Source organism: Symsagittifera roscoffensis, chromosome 6 (assembly GCF_963678635.1).
Source record: "Symsagittifera roscoffensis chromosome 6, txSymRosc1.1, whole genome shotgun sequence".
Lineage (NCBI taxonomy): Eukaryota > Metazoa > Xenacoelomorpha > Acoela > Convolutidae > Symsagittifera > Symsagittifera roscoffensis.
Genome location: NC_087067.1, coordinates 15,349,129 through 15,367,857, shown reverse-complemented (window position 1 = coordinate 15,367,857; position 18,729 = coordinate 15,349,129).

Here is an 18,729-nt window from a genome sequence, read left to right as displayed (position 1 = left end):
AATCAGAACATAGAAAAACAACAAGACTCCGAAATCAACCACGTAAAAACTACAAAATGTTCATCCCCCAATCTAAAATATTAAAGAAAGTAGAATTTAAAAAGTAATTTTAAGATTTTATACTTCACAATCTTGAAACCTCCGTAACATTTTTCATTTCAATTTTTCAAAATAACATGCTCACAAGTACGCAATAATTCTAGTTCAAAATAAACCAATAGGATTCATCCAATCCGCCACTTTCTCTAACTTAAACTAAAGATCAATTAGACGAATAATCTAGAACTCCAGGCACATCTCTAACTATAACTTTACAACCTCCAGGTCAAAAATAAGCAAACCACTCCAACTTGACAGCTAAAATAAATATCACCATAATACCGTACCCCTCCCTTATCAAATAACCCAAAGATCAACAATATTTCCCCAACTCAGACCACGAATACCCCCAAAACAAATTTGATAACTTAGCCTAAAGTAACAAAATGAAGATTTTAATTAGCCTAAAGTATAAAAATCTCACCATACCCCGGATCATTTGACAAACAAAAATAAAGAAAAAGACGACCTCCCGATCACCATAAAAATTGCCCCCAACAAATTTTTACAAAACTCAACCCACTTGTCAAAAAACTAATAAATAATTCGACCACACTAGAAAATCGCCTCAAACAGCAAAAAATATTCGACCAAGAGATCATTTCTTAAATGCTCTTCTCTCAAACAGTTGCTCAAATACTTATAAGTTTTAAACATTTTTTTTCAATACTTGAAGCCTTTATAATATTTCTTTTTGATATACTTGAATCTTTTCTAATAATCTTAATCATTTTTTGTAACATTTTTTTAATTTTCTACACTATACTCGAACTATTCCTCCAACTTTCCAAAACCCTTGAATATATCCACAGGTACGATTTTAACAACTTGTCTAAATGATACGAACAATTTTCAGTAGAACTAATATTTTTTTATTGTTTGTAATTTTCATAACATTTTTATCATCCCTCATTCTGACCATATGTAAATGTATAAAGAAAGCAATCATCACATTTGCCCTAGCAACAATTTTCCTAATTATTTTTTTGGAAGAATATTATAATAAACACAAATTTTCTCACTAAAGTAATAATTCAAAAAACTATCAAAAATTGCTACTCAACAGTCACAAAGTCAGTCTTCACCGACATCATCCCAAGATAATCCCACACCACCTTCAACTACTCAAAATCCTCAAACATCTACACGAATTTCTTTTCAAGACAATCCATACACTTTTGAAGAACGGCACGCTCGTTTATCTGAACCACTAGAACCAGTTCAACGACAAGCACCTCTAAGTGAACCAACATATAATCTTTACCCAACACTACCACAAGAACTAAGTAGAATACGAAACCTTAGTCAAAACCAAAACACAACAGAAATAAATAGACAAATTATACATCCTCGACGAAATAGAAATTTTCAAACTCCCCGAGTTCATTTCGAAATACCTCAATCACCATCACAAACCACTCCAGAAAACACCACTGGTATCACACCAGAAACTCCTACACTTTTTTCCCAACGAAGCACTTCAAGTCTACCCTCAGATTACTTAGGTTCAACACCAACATCTGAACAAATACGTGAAAATCCCTTTAACCCCCCAAACCAGGCATCACGACTACCATATTGGACTACACATTCATTCACACAAGGTGAACCAAATTTAGTCAATGACCCCATAGACATTTCTACAGATACAACATCTTCATCACTACCCGAAACATTATCACTACCATCAACACCATCAATAAGCCAATTTTCACCACCACCCTTTAACTTAAATTTTCCAAATAATCTCGACGCCAGATATCGAGAACAATCATCAATAAATATTCCTTTAAGATTAGATTGGAATACATTCACAGCACCTCCACCACTATTTGGACAACATCAAGAAAGTAACCGCCTTCATAACTGGGCACTTAATAGATTACAATATCGTCAAGATATTCACAACGATATCCGTGATCACAATATTCAAATACTCCAACAAAACAGTTTACAATTAAAGTTTGAAATCACAGTTAAATTAAACAACATTACTCAACATCCCTACCCATTAAATCCACCTAACATAACAGCTCAATCACTACCACCACCGTTTATAACTACTGAAGTAATATATAAATACGACAGATATACCAAAAACACAATTGGTTACATTACATTTTATAACCCATACTCAGGATTATCATACACATGTATATTCTAAAATTATTAATTTTTTTCCAACTCCTTTTTCTAGTAACCTCAAATCAAAACATAAACCCTTCCCCCCGTACAGGACCACAAGATTTATTAGTAACACATTACGATTGCGAAGAAAATGAACAAAAAACACTACACAAATATGCAATAAATCAAGTATCACAATGTGAAACAGAACCACAAGCTATAGAAACCACAAATGTAATAGCAACACTCTATTCAAAAGCCCGAGCAACAACAGTTACAGGTTATAAATTCACAGCGACATTTTCCGAAAAGAAAGTACATTGTTCACAAGTCTCCAACGGCAACAAAAACCGACTTGACCATGAATCATTCTATCAAAGTAATATAGAACGTCTTTTACATCTCAATCCCGACGATTGTAAAAATGAATTACTTAGACTAAACATCACACAAAATAAAAACTCCGCAAGAAAGTTAGTTAACTTTCAAGTTTTTTCCGACTCTGTACATCAATCACAACTTGAAAGACACCAAGGACATATAAAACTAGACGAAAAATACCCGTATAACGGCGCACACGGACGATTAACCTATGACCTACATGATAAACATTGGATACCACACATTGGTATAAATAACCCATCAAACTGCAAAGCAGACACGAAAAATAAAGGATACCAAGAAATAATGTTTTTCGATTGGAAAATACAACTTGAAAAAATACAACTCACACGAGATTTATCTGATAATACAATGATCTATCAAGGAATCCGACTACCTTGTAAAAATGATCAAGGATATTGCGACCCTACAACAAGAACACAAGCAACAATTGTTTGGTTCCCCGAAGATACATGTACAACATTTCAAGTAGCAAAAATACACGCTCGTATGATAAAATTTCACGAAAAATATTTCATACAATCAATTCCTTATGAACAAGTCCATCCATCACGAAAACTAAGTTCTAATTTTAGAAACATTGACAATATAGAAAATAAATTGACACGTTTTCAAATATATCAAGAAACAGAACTTGCATGTAAATACAGGAATCCACTTCACAGAACACAATACTCTGAAATATTAGTTGAATACGAAAAAGGATTCGACATGACCACTGGAAAAGTAAAAATCGACCCATATGCCACAGGTCATCCTCTAAACGAAGGAACATCCTATATACCAGTTAATTTTGAAAAAAGCAACGGACAACCTGGTGGACATCTAAAACCTTATGACACCAGAAGCACACGCTTACAAGAATTATCACTAATGAATACTACATATTTCGGTAATATCCACTATGATATTCATTTGGATATGAAACTAGACTATACAATTAGCCGCATTTTTCAAGAAATGTCACTCTCCGAATTAGAAACACTACACCAACTATGTGAATTGGAACGAACACAAATATTACAATCACTTGCACTAGCAGTATTAAAAATACCCTACGCAGGATACTTATTATCAGGAAATAGATCAAATTTTTTAGACTACGAAGGAAACATCTTATGGTTTTATACTTGTACCAAAAAAGTATCACCACTATACGTTTTTGAAGATAAACGATGTTATAAAAGAATCCCTATCTTTTATAAGAATAAAGTACATTTCGTGGATACACTTTCACGAAGAACCTATTTCTGGGATACCGCAGTCCCATGTGGATCAGAAAACAGCCACAATGTAGTACAACTAAACCCTGATGAAAATAAATATTATCTTCTCACTCCATATCCCACATTAATGCAATCACTCAAAAAATTTTCACCAGAAAGCATTCGCGCTATCGCTCGAAACCCAAATATAGACTTACAATCAATAGGAATCTACTCAAAATCAGATATTCAACATCACATTAGAACACAACAATTCCAAGAATTATTAACACAAATGGACACTATACAAAGACAATCAATTGACTAAAACCTACGCAAACTTGCAGAAACCGCAGGTTTTGCCGATATCTACACACAAGACTATAGCGGATATTTTAAAGACATTAAAGATTATATATATCTAAATGGCGAAAAATACCGTCCCCAAGATATATCACCAATCAACATCTTTAGCTTTGTTACACTCAAGAATGAAATCCTTGATTTTCTAGGATGGCCCTACTACATCTTAGAAAAATTGACTATTTTATACGCAATGTTTAACTTTATTGGATTTCTTTTCTCACTCTTAAAAGGAATCTACAATACATGTGCTATACACACACAAGTAAACAGACAAGCAAGCGTAGCACGCATACTCTTTGCAGGATTTTTTGGAATTTTTTCCACATCTATAAACAAAATTCTTTTAGACGCACAAATAAAAGAATATAACACAAAAATAACAACACGACAAAATACATACGGCGAAGAACATAACAATGTCGACACACAGCCAACGGCACCACAACTACCACCCCTACCAAATAACCATCCACTATCCCTAGTCCCACGAAATTTTCGAAATTTAGCAATCACACATAATCCAAATTTTCGACTCAATACATCGCAAAGTCCCGTCCAACATATAATGACACATCAATCACAAGATGATAATACTTATGAACAAATTATTGAACAGCCCCATACCACCGCTTTTCAATCTCAAAATAATCATTTTTTTAGCCCACGATGAGCCGCCAACTTGGATCACTACACCGATCAAATTCCCATCCAACCAATCTTACCTCTCGCATCCCAATCATACCACTTTTTGCTTTTCCGCCACCCGATTTTCCATCTAGCAATGTAACATCAGGCATGAATTCCGACACTAACTCACATATTTCAGTTTTATACTCCATCTCACAGCTAAATAACCCGAATATTGAAACCCCCGATGAATTTGCCGACTCAGAACCATCCCCATCCAATAATTTTCATAACCCTTCTAATTTTTCTCAACCTCCTTTTCAACCCATATTGTCCAATAACCCTGACCCAATCACTCCGACACCCTCTTATGCTTCCCAAGTTACCCCAACCTACTCCTCATACCATTCTGACCAATCATCTCATTCTCCAGACACCCCCCGAATCTCCCCAGAGCTAGATAATTTTATTACCCTCCAACAACAACCCTACCACCTTAACACCCCGACCATAAACCAAATCTCCTCCACTACAGATTCATCCAATCCCCCTACACCCTCTTCAAATTATACTGAATCATTCACACCATCATCCACATCCACTATATCTTCACTAAACACTAATAGAGCTTACCGCACTTTTAAAAGAAAATTCCCCAACCATCCTTTCCCAGCAAAACCAGGAACAGCCCGTGAATACATCAACCACCCCCAGCATACTAACACTAAAGAATTTTTAGCTATCACTTTACCCTCATTTCCACAATACACCTTAAACACCCCCCACGACACTAACGAAACACGCAACTTTGTAGATGAATACGTTTTAATGCCCACTCTCTCTTGGACCTCATACTATCATTTCACTAACCCTCTTTGCTTACCTTTATCCAGCACTTCCATCGATATAGAACGAAACAAAGACATGCTATATCGACTAACTACACCACTAACCGCTAGACAGTTTACTTACGTTGGATATAAAAAATCACTAAAAATACACACTGCACCTAGAGCTAATGAATATACACTAGAATACTACGATCACAACATCATCAGAGCTAACCAAGATCAATTCTTAGACGACGATCGCTTCGCTAATCCACAAATCACCGAGAAATTTTTCATCAAGACACCATATGTATTTACACTAAACATCTTCGACCGAAAGTTTGATCACATTATTTCAGAAGCACTAACAAACACACAAGCATACGAAAGTTTTAAAGAACGCTTCCAAATCTTTTCACTAACCTTTCACTTCCTTGCACCACACGAAAGAGATTTGCACTGCTCACATGATATTATGTTGCGCACTAAACAAACACATACATACAGTTACTATCGTTTCATCCAAAATCACTTTGACCTCCACACACCCTCTAGACAACCACACCATCGTTTTCAATTCATCAATTCAAAATACACTTCACCGTATTTCCTAAATTTCACATATTGTATTAAAGACACTAACCTCCATGGTATTCTTCGTAATTATGATCCCATAACCCAAATGTACATTTTCTGCCCCATCACCAAGACCTTCAACGCCGAAGAATCCCGACCCTTCCTCATCCCACACGAGTTTGTACAGCCTATAGAAATCCCAATTTTAGAATTCATCCACAACACTAAATTTAACCACAAATTATATAACTTAATCCAAAACACACCTTATGAGTTTGCAGTAGGCACTGAAGAACTAACCACTATTAAGGCACTTCAATTGCTTTGGCCACTGCTTCAGACTAAAAATATCATCCGCATTCTAGCTAAACTACTAACAACTTCAGAACTAATTCACGACATCTTCCCCCACGGTTTTTTCCCCGACGACTAACAGGTAAGTATGAATTAAATGAATATTACTAACTAATTACAGTATTAAAAACTCACCATTCTTTATTCATGTTTTCATTAGATTTTTAGCTTTCATCCGACAATCACCTACAAAAACCACAAAAGAAACAATAAAAATCACAATTTTCATCAAACAATTTTAAAATTCTATTAATCTCTTACACTTATAAATTTCTAAATTTAATATCAATGCAGTAAATTCATCTATAATATTTTCCCCCAAAGCAGTAAATCTAATTATGATGAAAATTTGTATCTTAATATTCCCCCATAACTAGCAGTAAATTTCCAAATTCTATGCAGTAAATTAATAAAATGCAATTGCAGTACTAACCTTTTGATATTTTCATTCATTCGCACAGAAATTCTATCCACACTCGCACAGCTCGCCCACGAAGAATTGTTTAAAATAATGAATTTCAGTTTCAAGTTTTCACACTCAACAACTCTAACATATAATAACATGTTTCAAACTTTCCTTTAACCCGGTTGGAAAGGAATCATATACTAAACAAAACTAACCAATGCAGCTCACTAAATACCACAAATCATAGAATAACAGCATGACTAAGAAAAGGAAACCAACGGTACCCAAACCGGATTAACCCAGTTTAAAACTGGATAATTTATTCTTTTGAAGACTATTACAAAGTCTTAGAAAGAAATAATAAAACACAAAAAAGTCGAAAGACAAACCCATACCACAAACAATTTGCTTTTTGGAAAAAGTACATAACCAACAAGACATAAGTAAGACCACAACAAACCCAACATAAAACGTTGTCACATAACAGGACCCCTCACAAAAACCGCATGAAATCATACTCCCACTCCTGGCCTAACCCACCAGGAAGGACGTCCTGAGCATGCTCTATAGCCGGCCTAACCCACCGCGCTACATCCACGCTTTGTGACCACACCACTATTTTTAATAAGAGCTACTCAAGGGTGAGTAACTCTTCAAAATAACCGAACTAAAACAAAAAGCTTTTGTGAAAACAACTAACTAAAATCATTATTAAAAAATATTAAACTAATAAAAGTTTTATAAAATGTAAAATCACATGATGCAATATATAGATCAGAATACAACACCAAGGACGAACATCAAAAGACAAGACGACTCCACTACACTCGAGAGAGAATGACCAACTACAATCGATATGCCACTCACAATCACAACTCAAAGGATTTAGAGTACGACTTGACCTCGCAGAAAAGGACTTCATTGAACCAGACCAATGACCACCTCGATGACCCAAGTGTACGTACAGATCCGAGTAACCAGGCATCCCCTCCACGCACAATCTCCACGCCATTCCCAAACTAGATCAGACACAAAAGAAGTTCTCCCCGAAGAACAGAAAAACCTGACATAGCCAACCATTCTGAAATCAGAATTGACTTTGTTGCAGAGACTCAGTCGTTGTCACAAGAAGAACACAACGTCTTATGTCTCTAACTCCAGCTTCCTGGAACTTCCTTAACAAAGAAGAAGCGGAAGAAAATTATGATGTTCGCCAAATACCAACGTCCATCATCCATCCTTGAATTACAGAACTGTTCTAAAAAACTCTGTAAAACCCGGATGGGTGGAACCTGATCTAAACTACATTTTATGATTGGATAAATTAAATGTTTTACCAATGTAAAGTATTTAATATTAACCAATCACGATCCATCTAACTAACAACCCACTTATTTGTAAGTGCTGAAGTTACTTGTAATTTCAGCACCAGAGAGATTTGAATTTAACTTAGAAATTAGTTGGACTCTCCCGAGCACTTCAGCAGCCGCAATAAACCAGTATACCCTAGATCTATTGAGCCTAGCAGAGACTAGTTAAACAACCTGAGACTAGATAGTATAAGAGTAAGATTAGGATCGGTATTAGACTAAGAAGTTGCACGAATCTATCCGGCCGAAAATAAGATAGCGTGACGAGCAGACGGTGTACCCTATCCGAAATTACTCTATGAGTTATACACTCCAGACCTAACTCAATTTGGGGGTGGCAAAGAAACATATAAAACAAGAACGTTCGAATACGGGAACAAAATAATGAAAGTTCCAACGGACCTTGATTGATATCTTTTAGTTTTCGTTCGTTTTTGATGAGCTATAAATTAAATTTTTTCTATACTTATTCCGCCCAAAAATCAATTTTTCAACAGCTTGAACTGAAACTATTTTGCTTCAACCTGACTGGTTAGAATTAGTCAATCAAACTTCAACACCGTCTCAAAATGTTTTGTTCACAATTTTATGTCGACTTATACATAAGTCGAATTGGCGAAAAATATAGAATGTTTGGTTAATCATTTAAATTTATTTTGCAAATAGGACGCAGACCAGAAAAAATCACAAGAAATGGCAAACCAGAACAAAAACAGCTCAAGTAAAAAAATGACCGCTTTCGTATCTGCTCAAAATTTGGCCTGGTTAGAAATCGGCTAAAGTGGCCACAATTATATTAACCAAACGAATCAGAGCGAGGTTCTTCACTGTTTGTCTTAATTAAAATGGTTACTTTTTTAAACAAAATTGCTAACGTCTTATGTATCTTTTTATCAGTCGTTATTATGGTTATAAGATATGGTAATACAACATCAATAAATATATTGCTTGGAATCGAATCTTATTGCTCCAAGTAATTTTTTTTCTTGTGAGAGAATAAAAATTTATTGCAAGGGGAGTTCTGTACAGAAATACTCGTTGCAGTTTGCGTCATTTCACGATGTAGAAGCTTGGTCTTCTGTTCAGTTTTTGACCTGGATTTTGCTTTATCGTTTGAAATATTGGAGTAGACGTATTGAGACGTAGAGACATATCTATTAGATTGTCTTATGCTATCTAACATTTTGTTAATTTGCAATTCATATTTTGATCGTGTTTCTAGTTCTATTTCGCTAAGCCTAAGTTTTTTAGTAGGTCTTGTTCGAGACTTTGGTCGCACCAGATGAGTTCAAGCTTGGGGTGGCTTGCTCATAGAATAATTCAGATAAAGTACACCGTCTGTTCGTCACGCTATCTTTTTTTCAGCCGGATAGATTCGTGCAACTTCTCAGTCTAATACCGATCTTAATCTTTCTCTTATATCTCCTAGTCTCAATAGATCTAGTGTATACTGGTATTTTAGGGTTAGATATCTGGAACTGGTTCCAAAGGAGAACAACTGTCTTCTAAGTTATATTTAAATTGATCTGGTGCTGAAACTACAAGTAGTTTAAGCATTATAAATAATTGTTAGTGTTAGTTATGGGTCATGATTGGTTAGTAAGAAATATTTTATAGAGATAGATTTATCAAGAATATAATTGGTTATAAATACTAGTTTTAAACTGGTTCAAGTTGTAACTAGAGTCTTATGGTAAACATATGACAAACCAGACTCCCTGATTTCAACTCTGGTGCGGGATGATTCTGTGTGCGGGATCATAATTCGTGTTATGCTTTCAGAATCATAGATATAGTCTTCAAAGTATTGAAGTTTATAAAACTTCCTTATCATATCAAACCAGTGTGGAATAACATGTTCCCGACTCTAATCTTTTCATTCAGAACAGTTCTGAATAAACAAAACTAACCTAAGCATTGCTTCAATTGGGGCAGCACAACATTGAAGAAAGAACAACACTCTCGAAAATTTTTTTAAAAATCAACATTGCCAAAAACTGATGATTTTCGGCACTGTTGAACAACATTTTTTCGGCACTGTTGTTCTTCGATATTTTTAAACGCCCCCTTCATTAGCAGTGGATTTAAATAATTTGGCTAGTTGAAATAATTTTGATCTAACGTCCATAAAACAGCATAACATCAGGAATCTGGTTGAATTAGTAGAATGCGGGTCTAGACTTTCTGTCAACATTCACGTGACTTATTGAGTGAGAGAGAACCGTTCTCAAGTGGCCGTTTGAACAAGCAAAATGGTGAAAATACGCAAGATTAATTTACCGAATCTTGATTTGAGTGATTAAAATAGATTTCTCTGCTTTCTCAGTCTTAATTATTTTAAATGAAGGAGGTGGTTGACCCCAATAACCTCTTTTCAGATTCCAGATTCTAGATCAATTGAGATTCCAGACATACTCTTAGATCATTTGAGATTCCAGACATACTCGTAGATCATTTGAGATCCAAGACCAGTATTTATTTTGTTTACTGAAACACTTTTTCGGGCCTTAGCATGTTTTATATTTAATGCCTTGATCTGTTCTGCCCAATTTTTGAAAAACTTTGATGTTGTTTAATTTTTCTGCAAATTCGGAAGTCTTTTGAATTAAGATATTTGGCTGGTCGCACCTATGTAACATGTCTGCGCCCGGAAATTAAACAACAAATTTTGTGCAGAGGGTATGTTATACCCTCAACCGTTGGGTGAGGTATACACTGTGTAATCTATGTAGTCAAAGTCTATGCTTAATCGCTAACTGAGAATAAGAATACGAAGAGATCGAGAACAACTTAAATTCAGTTTAGAAAGTTAAGTCTGATTCGAATCTGACCTCGAAATCATGAGAGAGACAGAGCCTCATAAATAACTATTGAATATGGTGTTAGGTTTAATAGGTACTTAATTTATATCAGACTTCTATATAGTTCAGTTTACATAAGTATATATGGTTAGCACTCAGGATGGACATACTGTCTTAGGTAGGCATAGTTCTAGTATATCCGAATGGATATCAGTTCATATCGGTACCTACTGTATCCGTATGGATAACATTCCCCTTGTTTCTTATATGAAGAATACATCTTATATATTCTTTATATCTTCCGCAGCGTCCTTTTGTGATTGAATTGAAGATTTGGGGTCGTTTTCATTCAATGGTATTTGAGATATCTGTTGAGCGTTTCGTTCCGATGATGTTTGTGGAGTGCCTGGCTGTTATTGTTCTCCTCTTTTGCGTGTTTGCTTGGGCGTTTAGATCGATCTTGTACCTCGTACTCCCTTTGAAAAGTCATTGAAATTTTGGGCGGAGAGATGGACTGCAGAATTTTCATTGCGTCGTTAAAGTTTTCGATGAAGGATTTGTCCGGTGAGCATGTCGTTTCGTTCGGTCTGCCAATGACGTAACGTGAGCTAATTGGTCGTTGTTGGGGGTTATTTAGGCCAATTGACGTAGATGACGTATCTAATTCTGCTCTTGGGCTACTCTGTGGGGACGGCGTATGTGTGGACAACTGGGTTGGTGTTTTCACTGTATTGTTAGGCTCGTATTCCGCTTCGAGTGGGTCGCCTGTTCCCTCGCCAGATTCTGTAACTCTCAGCTGCTCTGGTGTTTTCTCAGAGGATTGGCTTGGTGCTTTGTCCCTTGAATCAATTTCTATGCACTCTATATCAGTTGAGGATTCGTGGACAGTGACGATTTGGCCAGTTGGTTCCCTTTTATCCTGTTGCACCGTTATGAGACATACTTCGGTGTCGGAATTGCTTCCGGTAATTTTGTTGATCGGGATTGCATTTCCGAATTTTAGGGCCAGTGCGCTTGTCTTAGTTCTTGTGGATCGACGGCATGGAACTGTTACCTTTGATTTGGTACTTTCATTTGTACCTTGGGGTGGCGTATTTTTCCGATCTAGTTTTTTGGCTGGTGGCATGTGTGTTGATGGTCTCAAGTCTTGAATGATTGAGTCGTCGGATGAAATGGAGATTGATGTATCACAGTCAAATTCGATGGTCTTGTTTTTCTCCTTGCGCATTTTATTTGGACTACCTTGTCCTTTTCGGCTTGGTGATTTTAAGTTTCTAGTAATCGCTGTTTGGATTTTCCTCGTCGGGGCTTTTGATGTTGTTGGGTTTGTTCTGTGAATCCGATCGTGTCCTAGTTTCCTTCTGTTGGTTGTTTGTCGAATAAGTTCCTCGACATTCTTGGGCGGTTTCCGTTTTGGACTTGTTGGCGTTGAGGTGTTACCCGCCGGGTTTCCTTGTGCCATTGAATTCTTCTTTGGGATTTTCGAGCCAGTTGGTTCACTCTGTTTGGTTTCTGTGTCTAAAATACGGGATTTTGCTCTTGGTAAGTGTTTGTAAGCTACGAAATCCTTTAATTGTGCCGGTCGACATTTTCCATACACCCGTGGATCAGGTACAAAAGCTAGACCGTCGTGTCTTATGACCCTTGGTTGCTTTCCGTCTTCCCGGACCCATGCAGTGTGTGGGGAGTAATTAATTATTGACCCGTTTTCGATGATTTTGAATTGTGGCCCAAACACCCCAGGATTTTTTGTTTTGCGTGCTATGGTGCCCAATTTTCGCGCTACCTGTTCAATGCGTTTTCCTAACACCGGATCTATGGTGTTTTGGGGTCCTTTAAACCGATCTTTTAGGAACACCAAGGGAGCTCTTTCGATTCTATGTTTTTCTTGTTGTGTAAGCCACCGAATTGGTTTTCGTGTTCTAATATTTGCTATGTTATGTTTGGGGTTTTCGGCGAGAAACGACCGTTTAACCTTTTGTAAATCATAGGGTATATTATTAAGTGGAAGATGCGCACCTATTGGAAATTTACGCAGCAGGGCCTGGTCAAACAGTTCATCTTCGTCTGTGTCCGACAGTGAGGGTTGTTTCTGTTGCGTTTGTTTCTTTTGCTCTGTGATGGCCCGTTTAGGGATTGTTTGTCCTGGGGTCCTGGTTCCTACCATTTGTGACGATGGTCCTGCTGGTTCGTAAGAGGGTTCGGGAAGATACGTTTGTTTGTACACCACATTGAGTTCATCCTCGCTATTGAGTTCCCTATTCCAGATGGCCTCAGGCGTGAGGGCGGATTTTGTAAGCATCTTCTCATCTAGGCACGAAAGTTTTGTATTTTCCCATGATAGATTAGAAATTTTAAGTGTAGTGCAAATATTAGTTAATGGTGTGTTTGGTTTACGCCCATAGTGCGCCTCAAACGGTGTAATTTTTGTAGTTGCGTGTGGGGTAATGCGCAGTGTTTTGATTAATTCCGCCACATCTGACGCTAGTTTGTACGGTGTGTTATTCTTATCGATCTTCATTATAGAGAGACGAGTTTTTAGAGTTCTAATTAGCCTTTCTACCATGCCCATGGAGCGATGGTCATCCACTGGAGCAAATATTAGTTTAATGTTATTGCTTTTGCAGTAGATCATAAATTTCTTAGCCCGAAACCCTTGAGCTTGGTCGCACCGGATATTCCTTGGTACCCCTTGGTTGACCAAATGTGTTTGCATAAATCTTATGATTGTGTCTGCTTTGTTATTCGCTACTACTTTTGCGTATGGGAATCGTGAGAATCTATCTACCCCGACCAGAATGTACACGTCTTTATCGTTCTCGTCCGGTAGCGGTCCAGCAAAATCCAACTGGATTTCCTCGTTCGGTTCTACTACGGCGTCAAGGCTAGTATAGTGTTTTTTTCCGGAGATCACCCGAAGATTCTTACCTTTGGTGCGGCACTCCTTGCAATTCTGTGCTGCCGTCACTATGTCCCGATGAAGGTATGGGTACCAAATATGTTTGGCAGCTTCTAGTATACTGCCTTGTCCTGGGTGGGTTAAGTGAATTGAGTCCAATATAATCTGTCTAAGTTGTTTCGGGATTACTACTCTGTCGTCATAGAGTAGCACATTGTCTCGGACTGACAAACGGTCGCGCACGTTATAAAAATAAGGGCCGTAACAGGCTTTTATTTGTTCCCACTTTTGGTTTTTGATCATGTTGATCAGAGGCTGGAGGTTTCTGTCGCGCTTTGTGGCGGCCGCAATGAAGTCCACGTCCAGTGCCTTTCTGAGATTCTTTCGGAAGAGTGGCACATCTTCGTCCTCCATTGAGATGGCCTGACACTCCGTTTGTTCCTCTGTTGGGTCTGTTTGGCATAGCTGATCTGATTTCCTGACAAATGTGAAGCTATCTTGTGAGGGAATTACTTGATGTCTAACATCGCTAAAGGACAGTGTGGATTGGCCTGGCTCTTCGGGCATTTCAGCGAATGACGTAAGTTTAGTGGGTGGAATCGATAAGGTTGTCTGTTGGCCGCTGTGGCATTTCCTCATGATTCTTTTGAAAGGGGGTAATGACATTCCTGTCTGTAATTGGCGGCTCATGTTGTCGGCGGCTGGGTTAGTAGATGTTGAATTAAAACACACTTGTTGTTGTCGATGACGAATTGCTGTTTCTTCTTTACGTAATTGATTTATTGAAGGCTGGTGGCAAATGTTTGAATTTTTCGGACTATAGTTTAAAATGTTTTGATCTGACTGAGAGAAAGTTGAAGATTTTGAATGTGACGGAGAGTGACTGTTTGTGAGAGAATGATCATTAACAGTGAAATGTGTTTCTTTTGTGTGCGAAAGTGAACGATTAAAGTTTTCGTTCCGGTCGAGCTGTAATGTGCGTTGAAATCCGCATGGATTTTCAATCATTTCGATATTAGCTATAGTGCTGTCTTGAAATTCCAGGCAAGAAATGAAATCGTCAATGAGTGTGACAACAAAATGTTCATCCCAATATGCGGGAGGTTGTGGTTTTCCTACCGGATGGCGCGAAATGTAGTCTATTAAGCCCATTTTACTGCCGGAAAGGTGTTTGATGTCAAAATCGAATGGAATAAGACGGTCAATCCATCTGGTTAGGCGACTTTGATAAGTTTTATTACTTTTATTGCTATTTAGGGCACTAACCAAAGCTTGATGATCAGTAATTAGTGTAAAGCGGCGGCCATACAGATAATATTTAAAATAATCAATAGCCCATACCGCAGCTAGGAGTTCCAATTCATTTACCGAATATTTATTTTCACATGCATTTAGGAATCTGGACGCGTACGCCACCGTACCCCATCCGTCTGGAGTTTCCTGTTCTAGAGCAGCTCCTATACCCTCGCGGCTGGCGTCACAGACTATCCGTGTTTCTCGGTTACTCACAAAGTGACGATTTTCTGTGATGTTTCGCACCGCTGTCAGAATCGTCTGAAATGCCTTTTCATGTTCTTGGTTCCAAATATAATGAAATTTTGAAGAAGATGATAAGAGCGGCCTCAATGGTGTGCACAATTGTGCCAGGTTGGGTATAAATTTATTTAGATGATGAATCGAACCCATAAAACTTTTGAGTTGTTTGAAGGTTTTAGGGTGTTGTAGATTAGTGATCGCTTCGGTTTTCTTGTGCATTGGTATTGTCCCGTATTCATTTATTATGAATCCCAGCCATTCGACCTCTTTACAGCCGAATTTGCATTTGTTTAAAGAAATCGCCATATTTTCGTGATCCAGTTTATCTAATACTTTCTTCAGCTTGTCCATGTGTTGTTCTTTTGTTCCGTGAGATATAATTAATATATCATCTAGAAACGCGAAAGTATCTTTTTCGTTGTTTAACGTTAGGTCAATGGCTTTCTGGAATTCTGCGGGCATGTCCGTGAGCCCGTAAAATCCTGTTTGGAACTGATAGGTTCCCGTCGCTTGTCCACCAATTATACTAAAGTTACACTGCGTTTTAGTTTTTTCATCTAATTTCAATTGGCTATAGGCATATCGGAGATCAATGGTAGAAAAATATGTTGTGCCTGGTTTGCCATTACCCTCTTGAGCTGATTGTGCCACATTATCGAGCAGAACGTCGATGTTAGGCATCTGGTACTTGTTTTTATGTATCGCTTTGTTGATTTGTTTTGAGTCCATTGCTAACTTGATTGACTGATCTTTCTTTACCGTGATAACGATTGGACTAATAAATTGTTTATCGCTACAACTGTCGAGCTTCACGATATGGCCTTGGTCAATTAAAGATTTAAGTTCTTGTTCAACTTTTTCCTGAATATGAATCGGGATTCGGCGGCCTTTCTGTTGCAGTGCCTTGAAGTCATGTAAAAATTTTGTATGAACTTCATGGTTTTTTGATCGACCGATACGGGTGCATAACCCCGGGTATGCTGTTTTAACCCAGTTTGTGATGGCCGTGTCTGATTGTTCTGGATCTGTAATGTAATTGATTGACTTACCAGTTGGTTTTTCCTGTTGAAGGTGAATGCCTAGTTGTGGGAGCAAATTGCGACCCAGGATGTTTGCCCGTTTATCGTCAACCACCACGAATGGCGCTGTGTTAATTGTCCACCCTCCTGATTCTATAGGGGCAATCAGCCTGCCGAACGCAGGGATTTTATAACCATTGTAGCAGACCATTCTATTTGCCTCGTCATTTTGGTTGAGCTGAATACGTCGAGTTCGTGGCACCGTATTTTCTAATATGACCGCTGTTTTGTTATTTACAAACGATGTTGGGGATCCTGTGTCTGCAATGAAGGTAATGCTGTTCGTCCCAATTTTAACTCGAATAAGGTGTCCTATTAAGTCGTTTATTGTTAAGCTTCCTGCCGTTTCTTCTTCGTAATGTACCGCATTTACGCTGTTGTCATCTGGATGTATGAATTCCCATCCCGGGACGACATCCCCTGCCTGGAGATAGTCGACATACGCTGCTATGTCGGTGTCCTGGACGTTCACTTCGGGATTTGCTTCTTCGCTGATAGCATTAACATTGGAGGAGTTACAGAGTCGTGCGTAGTGTCCTCTTTTTGTGCACCTATTGCAAATCTTGTCTTTTGCTGGACATTGTTGGAGGTGACCGGGTCCGAACGGATTACCGCACTTAAAGCAAGATTGTTTTCTGTCTCTGTTTTGTCGTTGCGAGCTTCCCCCCTGTGTTTGTCCTCGACCGCTATTGTTTCCTCTTCTGTTATTACGGTACGGGTCCCCTCCTCTTCTTTGAATGAACCCAACTGGTTCTGTTTTTATACCCGTTTGTTGAAAAGGATTAGTCGTTGAACCCTGCTTGCGGATTTGAATTTGATTTTCCAACCCTTTTTCTCTGCGTATTGCGTATTCAAACGCTTGCTCTGGGGATTTGGTCTCGGCTAGTAGATCTTTTTGTACTTCATCATTTGTCATATTTGCTGTGAATAAGTCTCGAATAATCTCTGTCTCTAATGTGTTATTGTTGCAATTGGGACATTTGAAGTTTCCTTTTATGACCAATTCAGTGAGCCCGCAGTGGAACTGTTCCAGCGTTTCTGTTTTATTCTGCTTTCTTGTGAATGCCTCGTATCTATCAAATGTAACATTACGGTCTTTAATGAAAAGGTGTTCCAATCGATTCCAGAATGCTCTCGTTGATATTTCTTGTATCTTTATGTCTGGATAGTGTTGGTTTAGGCGTCTTTGACCTTCTTTACCAAGACTCAGGTAAATGTAGCTTCTGACTTTTATGTCGGCTTCCTCCCATGGTATTCCATCCACGGTGGGTCCCAAGTTGTCCAGTTGGGCACATTGGTTGTCCCATTGTATCTTTTTTTCTTGGTTACGAATGTTCCTGTCCCTGGTTTGTGCTTGTGTTTCCCCTTCTATAGGTAGTTCATAGCCGGGTTCTTGCGGTTTTCTCACTGCAGGTGGATCTCGTAATAACTTTTGCAGGTTTATGCCATCTTTTGCGACAATTCCTAAGTAGAGTTGCTGGTTCCACTTCTCCCACTCTGTTGGCGGTTCCGCCGAGGCTTTTTGCCAGAATGGGGCAATACCGAGTGGGTTTTTTGTTGTAAGTGCTGGCTGCGCCATGTTATACCCTCAACCGTTGGGTGAGGTATACACTGTGTAATCTATGTAGTCAAAGTCTATGCTTAATCGCTAACTGAGAATAAGAATACGAAGAGATCGAGAACAACTTAAATTCAGTTTAGAAAGTTAAGTCTGATTCGAATCTGACCTCGAAATCATGAGAGAGACAGAGACTCATAAATAACTATTGAATATGGTGTTAGGTTTAATAGGTACTTAATTTATATCAGACTTCAGTTTACAGTTCAGTTTACATAAGTATATATGGTTAGCACTCAGGATGGACATACTGTCTTAGGTAGACATAGTTCTAGTATATCCGAATGGATATCAGTTCATATCGGTACCTACTGTATCCGTATGGATAACAGGGTACATCAGCTATTTAAAATTACCAGCAGAGCAGCTCGTATTTCAGTGCTTTTCCAACGTGTGGATAAATTCAAATTGATAGAATCATCTTATTTTATGAA